We start from the raw sequence: 11319 nt of genomic DNA on the forward strand, positions 1-11319 counted from the left end.
CGTGTAGTATCCCGTTGCCCGCAGAGGGTTTTCTGTATAGTGTACTAGTGACCTTACCCTTATCAAAGGACAACAAAACGTCCAAGAAGGAAATAGAATGAATTTCATGCTGGAACGTGAATTTTAGATTTAGTGTGTTGCCATTGATGTATTTAACGAAATCCTTGGCTGTCCCACCGTCGCCCGCCCATATTAGGAGGAGGTCATCAATGTACCTACCATACCAAAGGATAAATCCTCGGTACGGATTGTGCACATTGTGCAGGATGACCTCCTCCCAATATGACATGTAAATGTTTGCAAGCGACGGGGAGAAAGCAGCCCCCATGGGGCAACCTTTGACCTGAAGGAAAAATTTGTCTGTGAACTGAAAAAAATTATTGGACAGTAAAAAATGCGTAACCTCAAGAATGTATGTGCAGAGATTGTTACTGTAGTTGCTATATTTATGCAGATGATATGATAAAGCAGTAATAGAGAGGTCATGTGGTAGTGATGGATAAAGTGCCACCACATCACACGACAACTATGTGGCATCGTGTATGGGTGGCAGTTCATCCCATGTGGCAAGAAGACTTTTGCTATCTCGGATAAACCCTGTGCTACGTGTGGCCAAGGGCTGTAAAAGATTGTCAAGCCATGTGCATAGGGGCTCTAATAAAGAGCCTATGCCTGAGACAATCGGGCGAAGGGGTGGGGGAAAAAACCCCTTGGGAGTTTTAGGTAAGGCATGAAAGATGGGGACTCTAGGAAAAGCGGGCATCATATACTTTTGTTGTTTGGGTGTCAAAAAACCTCCCTCTAGCCCTGTATCCAGAATATCTTGAAGTCTCCTTTTTACTGTATTGGTGGGGTCGGATGAGAGTGACTTGTATGTGGAGGCATCAGAAAGGATGTTAAAGACCTTCCGTACATACAGGTCCCTGTCCAGGACAACCACGACCCTCCCTTGTCCGACTGTCGTATAGTGAGGTAAGGATTAGAAATCAAATCCTTCAAAGCTCGTCTTTCGCCTTTAGATAGATTATCCTTACCAGTTTCGATACGGGACCTATTAGCAAGTGCAGTTAACTCCTCCTCAATCTTTGTTTGGAAAGCATCCATACAGGGTGCTCTGGAGTTAACTGGATAGAAGTCCGGGTTCGGAACTGGTATCCTGTCAGTACTCGTGATCATATCGGTACAAACGACACTTTCCCCTTCTAGATCTAATAAAGATTGAAAAGACATTTGTTCATGAAACAATAAATTTAGTGGTACAACATTCCGACCAACCATATTTAGATTGTGGCGAAGAGGAGTGGGGGAACTGGGGGAATCAGGTGTAGGTGCAATGTCCTCATTAGCAGTTAGAAAGTGTCTCTTGACCGTTACAAGACTCATGAATTTATTAACATCTTGTAAGGTGGCATATAAGTCAAAGGTTCTATTGGGGACAAAATTGAGGCCCCGAGATAACACCTTCAGATGATCCTTTGAAAGGACAGTGGCAGATAAGTTATGAACATCGGCAGGTATTTCAGTCTTTACCTCCTCTGTTGTCTGCCGCGTCTTCCTCGCCCGATGCTTTCTGCCGGCTAGGCGTGGCCTCGGTCGTTTTTTGGCTGCCCCTGGTGTGGGTTGGTCCGGGAGCGTGTGTTTGGAGGGTCTCTGTACACCTGCTGGGTGCGCCCACGGCCTCTCGTGGTTCTCTTGTGTGGGCGTCCTCTGTGGATTGCAGGTGTGTATGAAAGCTCCTCCTGGTCAGAAAGCTCTGTCTGAGTGTCAGAGGTATCTACGTCAGTAGAAGCAAAAGTAACAGTCCTTTGTCTTTGGGTAGTAGAACCATGTGGTTCCTGGGCGATTTTGGCTTTGCGTCTTTGTTCCCACCACGTGTATACAGTGTCAGTGGAATAGTCCTTTTGGTCACGAATAAACTTGGTTTTTTTAGTAGTAATAATGTCATTTTCATAGTCTGTCAGAACTTTTGTTGTTTGTTCCATTTCAGACTCATAACCGGGCAATTGTTGGTAAGTTTGCAATGTAACTTCCAATTCTTTAAGATTAGTATCCAGTATCGTCAGTTTACTTTCACCTTTCTGGATGATAATGTTCATGAGGGTGAAAGAGCAAATGGATAGAGCTGAGTTCCACAGTTCCCCATCTTTCATGCCTTACCTAAAACTCACAAGGGGGTTTTTCCCCCACCCCTTCGCCCAATTGTCTCAGGCATAGGCTCTTTATTAGAGCCCCTATGCACATGGCTTGACAATCTTTTACAGCCCTTGGCCACACGTAGCACAGGGTTTATCTGAGATAGCAAAAGTCTTCTTGCCACATTGGATAAACTGCCACCCATACACGATGCCACATGGTTGTCGTGTGATGTGGTGGCACTTTATCCATCACTACCACATGACCTCTCTATTACTGCTTTATCATATCATCTGCATAAATATAGCAACTACAGTAACAATCTCTGCACATACATTCTTGAGGTTACGCATTTTTTACTGTCCAATAATTTTTTTCAGTTCACAGACAAATTTTTCCTTCAGGTCAAAGGTTGCCCCATGGGGGCTGCTTTCTCCCCGTCGCTTGCAAACATTTACATGTCATATTGGGAGGAGGTCATCCTGCACAATGTGCACAATCCGTACCGAGGATTTATCCTTTGGTACGGTAGGTACATTGATGACCTCCTCCTAATATGGGCGGGCGACGGTGGGACAGCCAAGGATTTCATTAAATACATCAATGGCAACACACTAAATCTATCCAGCATGAAATTCATTCTATTTCCTTCTTGGACGTTTTGTTGTCCTTTGATAAGGGTAAGGTCACTAGTACACTATACAGAAAACCCTCTGCGGGCAACGGGATACTACACGCGGATAGCAGTCATCCCAAACATGTGACTAGAAACCTCCCCATTGGGGAATTTGTAAGGGCAATACGTAACTGTACGTCTGAACGAGCATACATGGAAACTGCAACACAACTTTCCAATAGATTACGGAATAGAGGATACAGTGTTCACAACATCAATAGAGCTCGTAGCATTGCTGAAAGCCATGATAGAGCATACCATCTCGCAGATAGGCGCAACCAAATGAACCATACACCTGACCACAAACACCCACTCACCTTTTCCACACCCTTCAGTCCACAATTTAAGGACATACAAACTATCATTACGAAATACATACCTATCCTGTTTCAGGATAAACTGTGTGAACAACTACTTACAGGGGGAGTGAAATGTGTAGCCAAGAAAGGTCAAACTTTGGGTAACATGCTGTCTCCATCAGCACTAAGATCCGATCATCTCCCTGATAGTATGGAAAATTGGTTAAAGATGATCGGCTTTTTTAAGTGTGCTGCCCCTAGATGCCCAATGTGCGTCTTAACTGTAAAAAGCACCTTTTTTATGTCCTACATCACGGGAAGCTCTTTTAAAATTAAGAGCTTCATTAATTGCGCCAGTACATATGTGGTGTACCAGGCGGAATGTTCTTCCTGTCGGGTACAATACGTGGGATCCACCGTGAGAAAATTAAAGGTTCGCTTTGCTGAACATATGCGCGACATCCGCTCTGTAACCCCCTTCTCTGGTGATAAATCCATGTCTGGCTTGTCCAGACATTTTCATCAATGTCATGAGGGAGATACAAGTACCCTAAATATTCGAGCCATAGAAAAAGTAAATAAACCTCCAAGGGGAGGGGATTGGGTAAAGCTTCTTAGAAAGAGGGAAGCATACTGGATACTAAATTTGGCTACACGTTTCCCACAGGGCATGAATCTCAAGACAGATTTATTCTATATTTTTTGAGGTCCGTGTATATGCCTATTTATTTTCATTTATGCATTTTTTTCCCTCTGTTCTATTACCATATGTACGCTCTATTTGTTTTGTTGCCACTTATATATTTTTTTGCTTATTTATACAATATTGATTTGATATTTACAATGTATATACTTATGTGGCACATGTAGTTCCTCGTTCACGCCCCGATGGGGGCGTTTTCCCCCTGCCCTGAACGGGAGGGGCTAGTGGGAGGAGGTACATTCTACAAACTATATAATGGTTCACTATTCAGTATATTCTTTGCCATGATCAAGGAGGGTTGCCTCCGCAACGCGTCGGCGCGGTTTTAAAAGTTTTTATTATTTTTGTATGTACCAATAAAGTTTTCTACATTACTACAAGGAGCTGTGGAACCTTTCATCGTTGGAATTGACTATACGGGTAACGGCCCGCACTATTACCCACGTGCTCCATCCTTCCTGAGAACCGTGTTACACATGCACCACTACGTGTTTGGGGTGAGCTGATCCTCTATAATTCCTACTACATAGCTATTGCTATACTTAATATAGAGAATAAATACAGCAGCATTTAATGGTAAAGCAATCTTATTTTATTTAATGCAAGTCAAGGTCACATGCAGCATAAGGCCACGGAAAAACAATGTCTTTTTTTTAGTCTGTTTCTTTCATAAAACGTCCATGTTGTGGTGCCAAAATGACTGCCATCAAAAAAAAAAAAATTATTGCGTATGTCAAGTGCAATGTTTTGGCTATATACCTTAGCCTTAACCTAGCTATTAAAACCCAAGGCTTGAGCAGCCTTTGGTATCCAGACTTTGGCTAATTCACAGAGAGATTTGCTGTGGATCTCTGCCCTGTAATGTCTATGGGCAGACATACTGCGAGTATGTCAGAAGACCGCCCCGTTAAGCCCCCGCCGGCTGGAGCATATACATTACCTGCTCCGCGATCCGGCTTGCTTCTGGGGTTCCTGGGTGAACGTCATGCTCAGCCAATCAGTGCACTGGGGCTGGGACTCCAGGCTCCATATTTATCCTCTCTTGTCTACTGTTCCCTGCCTGCAATAGACCCTTAGTACCTGAGTATATTCTTGACCTTGATATTTTTCTGTGTTTTTGTGTGTTTGCAATTTCAGCCATGGCAACGTGCGCCTACCTAGTGTGAACGGTGTTCAAGGAGAGCTGACCAATTTTTTCTTTTTTTCTATATTCTTTACCTTGCATTTGTTTCCTGATTGTTATCCTGGTTCTTAAGACTTTCTGGTTTTGACTTTGTGACTACTCTTTGGATTACGTTTTTGTACCGCTGTGGTGGCTAGTTGCTGACCCGAACTCCTGACCTTGCTATTTTTGTGTTTTGTCTGTTTTAGCCACTTTCTGTGTCACACCTGTACAGTCCAGGGACTGTCGACCAGTAATCTGCTACCACTTGGGGCAGTCGAGGTCATTAGACAGGGACAGCAGGGCAGGTGTCAGTGACAGGGCATCACCTGTCTCGTGTTTTCCAGTCACCTAGTCCTGATACACTGCCTGAGCAGAGTGAAAATAAACATGGCTTGTATGTGGTACTGTAAGCTAATGCAGTTATGAGCTAAAAAAAACCTTAACTTCAGAACAAATAGAATTATAAAATAGGCCAATAACCTGACCCAAATTAGATTTTTACTGCTTAGGTGACCTAGACAGTGGACCAACAGTTGAATACATGTTACTGTCCTCCATTTTGTGCCCATACATCCTATACTGGTTGCAGTATGGGATTGCACACAGTCAGTTTGCATGTGAAACCAGAAACACCAGTGGTCACTGGAACCTAACTTTTCTTCCACTCTTACTTCAGACACCCCATCCCCATTAGTAAATACTAAATCTAGAATGTTATTCCCTCTGGTTGGTGACCTCAAAACCTCTTTAGAGATGCCCCTGTGAGGGCCCCTATTACATTCTTGCTTTTACATATAAGTTCACAAATTATATTCCAATTCACATCCGGCATGTTGAAGTCACCCATAACAACAATAGCCCCCTTTACTGACATTTTGGTAATTTCATCTGTCAGTATTCTATCATAGTTCTTAGCTTGTCCCGGAGATCTATAGATAACACCTATCCTAAAAACATATCCATCTGACTGCATGCCAACCCAGAGTCTACAGCTCTTTATATGTATTTTGACTGTTGATTTAAGTTTATCTATAAGGCTGATCTTACACTATGTTTTTGCAATCAGTTTTTTTCAAAACACATGGGTTTATTTTAACTTATACAAAAATAAGGCAAGTACGTTTTTGTGTATGTTAAAAAAAATGCATACGATGGAAAAACGGATGCACACAAATGCATCTGTTTTTCCATCCGCTTTTTGCAAAACCATAGTCTGAACCCAGCCTAACATAGAGGAGTACCTCGTCTCCCCTTCTCTCTGCTCTTTCTTAGGTTATGTTCACGCAACATTCTTTCAGCTCTGTTTAAAATAAGGTCCGTCATTTTGAGTCTAAAATAACGGACGTTATTTAGCGGGCTGGCCTCCCCTTAGTGCAATGACGGCTGCCGGTACATTATTCTAGTTTGCTGTTACTAACTGGCCTTTGGGTGTGGCATAATTAAAAAATTCCATTAAATTTAATAGTAAAAACTGAGAAAGAACAGTGAAAAAAGAAAAACTGTGTGTGAACAACTAATAAAAACTTCCGCTGTTTACAAAAGACGTCCGAAAATAATGATCATGTTCATTATTTTGATGTTTGTGGTAAAAACGTCCGTTATTCAATACATTGTGTGCATTAAACGTCCGTCATCCCATTGACTTAAATGCATTGCACTGAAGTCAATTAAATTGCAGCAAAAACGGAAGTCTTTTTAAATAGCAAACACTGCCGCATTTTGTCTGTTCTAATTTGTTGACGTTGTGTGATTATAGCTTTAGGCTTGGTCCACTTACCATATTTTTTTTAAAATGTCCCCCCCCCCCCAAAAAAAAAAAAAAAAAAACAACTGACCAAAACCAGATGCAATTGTGTGCATCCGTTCTGATCTTTTTTTATTGACTTCCATTATAAAAAAAAGATCAAAACACATTCTTTTTTTTTTAACGTACACAAAAACGTAGCTGATCTTTTTTTTGTACGTTAAAAAAAAACGGATGTGTTTTGATCCTTTTTTTATACTGGAAGTCAATGGAAAATATGGATAAAAATGAATGCACACAAATGCATCAGTTTTACAAAATATATTCCAGTATAGCTATTTCCTAGTCATTAGAGTATTTAAACCATGTCTCTGTTACAGTAACTAAGTCTAAATCATCACTTTTTTTCTGTACTTAAGCCACAAGCAGCATGCAATCTGCAGTGTGAACAGAGTCATAGAAGTGCTGCCAATTTTTCCTTTTTTCTGTTGAATGTGGGGGGTGTGGCTACCTCCTTTTGGCTTGCACTCCACCGATGTCCCTAGGGTGCTATAAAAAGAGATCATTTGGCTCCTATCTGCCCAGTTGTAGGCCTATTAAAGCCCAGTAGAGGCCATTGCTAATGTGAAAATGCTAGAGTAGGGACCATGTCTCTGAGGACACCTTAACGTTGGTGACATGGTACACTCTGTTTGATCAAATAGTTTGCTAAGATCCTTACTTTTTAATATCTACAGAGCAGGTGTTTATCGTGTGTACACGTACCTGTGGGTTGCTGTTGCACCTTCTGTTTTTTTTTTTTTTTTTAAATCGTCACTAGACATAATGGCCGTCAACGCACAGATCTTGTTTCCTAAGCTGTAAGCATTTGTACAATTCACATAAAGATCATTACTATGGTACCATGCTTCGTTTTACTTTTATTGCCAACTGCATCTACTGCATCAACATTATGACAGTGTGCTTGTCATACCAATCACACATACACTGCAATTGTAATAGCTGTAATGCACAGCTGCATTCTCAATCTAGCAGAGATTTTTTTTCTACATAATAAAATAACTATGAAATCTCACAGTTTTCATTCTCACCACTGGGTCTAAAAACTTAGCTGAGATTTCCTGTTGTGTCCAGAGGACCGCCTGGAAAACTGGGATATAGCCATAGGCTGTATCCCAGTTTTCCAGGCGGTCCTCAGGCTGTATCCACCCTCTCCACAGAGCGGGCAGACAGCGGGAATCAGAAGCCGAGAGTTCAGGTTCATACAAACCCGAACCTCGGCCGGTTCGCTCATCCCTAGTGATAAGGGAAGCTGCTTTAAACTGATCTGTACAGCATGAGGGTATGTGCACACTGAGTAATTTAGACGGAATGTCTGCCGACTCCATTCTATGCATGGGCGGATTCCTTCCTCCGTCCAAAGAATGAACTTGGGATAGTCAGTAAAGGTAGATGACTTAGGGTCCATTTACACAGAAAGATTATCTGCCAAAGTTGGATGGATTTGAAAACAGGAGAAATCTCAGGCTTTCCTTTATGACCTGATCTCTGTTTATAGTCTGTTTCTGGCTTTGGTTTCAAATCTTTGGCAGATGGGGTGTGTGTGTGTGTGTATGTAGATATAAATAAGGATCCATTTACACAGAAAGATTATCTGACAGATTATCTGCCAAACATTTGAAGTCAAAGCCAGAAAAGGCTATAAACAGAGATTAGGTCATAAAGGAAAGCCTGAGATTTCTCCTCTTTTTAAATCCATTACTGGCTTTGGCTTCAATCTCTGGCAGATAATCTGTCAGATAATATTTCTGTGTAAATGGACCCTAAGTGCTGTGAAATTTCCTGTTATATATTCCTGAGTGTTGGTCAAGATTCATCTGCTGGCACCCATCCATTTTATTGTGCTGCTTCTTTTCCTTTACTCAATAGATAGATCATCTTTTCTTTTATATTAGATGGGTATTAACCCTTTAAGGACGGGGCCCATTTTCGTTTTTACGTTTTCGGTTTTTCCTCCTTGTGTTTAAAAGGTCATAACACTTGCATTTTTCCACCTAGAAACCCACATGACCCCTTATTTTTTGCGTCACTAATTGTACTTTGCAATTACAGGCTGAATTTTTGCATAAAGTACACTGCGAAACCAGGAAAAAATTCAAAGTGTGGTGAAATTGAAAAAAAAAGCATTTCTTTTATTTGGGGGAAATGTGTTTTTACGCCATTCGCCCTGGGGTAAAACTGACTTGTTATGCATGTTCCTCAAGTTGTTACGATTAAAACGATATATAACATGTATAACTTATATTGTATCTGATGGCCTGTAAAAAATTCAAACCGTTGTTAACCAATATACGTTCCTTAAAATCGCTCCATTCCCAGGCTTATAGCGCTTTTATCCTTTGGTCTATGGGGCTGTGCGAGGTGTCATTTTTTGCGCCATGATGTGATCTTTCTATCGGTACCTTGATTGCCCATATACGTCTTTTTGATCGCTTTTTATTAAATTTTTTCTGGATTTGATGCGACCAAAAATGCGCAATTTTGCACTTTGGGATTTTTTTGCGCTGACGCCGTTTACCGTACGAGATCAGGAATGTGATTAATTAATAGTTTGGGCGATTACGCACGCGGCGATAGCAAACATGTTTATTTATTTATTTGTTTACTTTTATTTAAAACCTGGGAAAAGGGGGGTGATTCAGACTTTTATTAGGGGAGGGGGCTTTTTACTATAAACAACACTTTTTTTTTTTTTTTACACATATACTAGAAGCCCCCCTGGGGGACTTCTAGTATATACACTTGGATCTCTCATTGAGATCTCTGCAGCATAGATATGCTGCAGAGATCCATGAGATCGCCACTCGTTTGCTTTCGGCTGCTGCAGCCGAAAACGAACGAGTGCCGAGCCGAGGACGGCGCCATCTTGGATGCGTCCCCGGCCGGCATCAGTAACGGAGATCGCTCCTCCGGGACAAGGTCCCGGAGGAGCGATCTCCCCCACTAGACCCCAGGGAAACGTTGCCTCCGGTAATCGGAGGCAGCTGTCAACTTTGACAGCTGCCTCCGATTAGCTAATTAACGGGCACAGCGATCAGACCGTGCCCGCTAATAGCAGCGGTCCCGGGCTACTCGCGGCACCCGGGATCGCGGCACTTCAAAGCGGGGCCGCCGCGCGGCCCCGCTTTGAAGTGCAAGTGAGGACATATGACGTAGGGGTACGTCATATGTCCTTAAGAGGTTAAAATAATAACATAGAAAGTGAGAGGGATTGGCTTAAAGGGGAACTCCACAAAAGGAATTTTTTTTTCTATTAAAAGTACATTAAAAGTTATATAGATGTGTCTATATAATGTATTACTATATCTGTACGGTTCTGCCACACTGGTAGATGACTGACATCCAGAAAGTGAAGAAAAATGGCCTCAGTGACAATTCACATTGTCTCCTGTTCCCACTGCTTTGCCACCTTAGGAGACAAAGATTCCATGCCATTCCATGTCTCACATTGTGTTTGTTTGCTAGGCACAAGCTGATGATGCAAACAGGGAGCAGGGCGTGATGTCATAAAAAGCTTGGCTGGATCCCCCAATCCCCTGAGTGATTCACCATCTCTGACCATCCAGCAGCTGCTGCTGCACTGATTTCACTGATTGTGCAGAAGTCTGCAGTAAAATTAGGGCTGTGTTTACACATGTTGGAGTTTCATTGAAGTACTGCAGCAAATTCCCAAAAATGATGCAGTAATACAAATAAATGATGCTAAACGGCAGAGAGGATCAGAGCCGGCACTGCCAATCCCACCTGGAGAAAAAACGAGGCATAAACAGTATTGCCCATGTAAGATAATATGGGATAAAGTCCTTATTGTGGGGCTGAACTTCAAGGATAAAAGATGCTTGATCATAATATGTGCGTGGAAATGAGAAGGAAAAAAAAAATCAAAACTTTTTTTACTCTATTCCAATATCAGCTTTACAGATAGCGAATACAACATGCTGTGTGGTGTTACATATAGATAGTGCTGTGTGGTGTTACAGGTAGAGAATACAGCGTGCTGTGTGGTTTTACAGGTAGTAACTGCGTGCTGTGTGGGTGGGACTACAACAAAATGATAAAGTACTGCAAATATTTCAGTAACACAACGAAACTACAATGTGTGAACACAGCCTTGATGTTCTGCAACAGTTTTCGGCGGGGAATGGGCAGAGTGGAGGACTGTGATAAACAGCTGAGGGAAAGCATTGCATTCTGGAACCAGTACTGCATTCTGGAAACTGCTCAACCAGGAAGTACCCCCCCCCCCCCAAAAAAAAAAAAATAATAATAATGGATTTTTGGTAGTTTCAAAACTGGGATAGATAGGTGTTAGGACTAGGAATAAATGCTCAGGCCGGTTGCTGGGGGCGCGACGACGGCGTCCATAGCAGCCGGTCTGCTGTGCATGTTTTTCACTAACTCTGCTCTTCTACTCCTTGTTGAAGCAGTGGCCAGGGTGCTCTCCCCTGGCTGATCAGCATAAGCTGTAGTAGGTTTCTCTGATTGTTGATTGACAGCTGACACACCAGTCAGCTGTCAGTACCTGGACAGGACCTGGAG

Source organism: Dendropsophus ebraccatus, chromosome 3, assembly GCF_027789765.1.
Source record: "Dendropsophus ebraccatus isolate aDenEbr1 chromosome 3, aDenEbr1.pat, whole genome shotgun sequence".
In the NCBI taxonomy this organism is placed as follows: domain Eukaryota; kingdom Metazoa; phylum Chordata; class Amphibia; order Anura; family Hylidae; genus Dendropsophus; species Dendropsophus ebraccatus.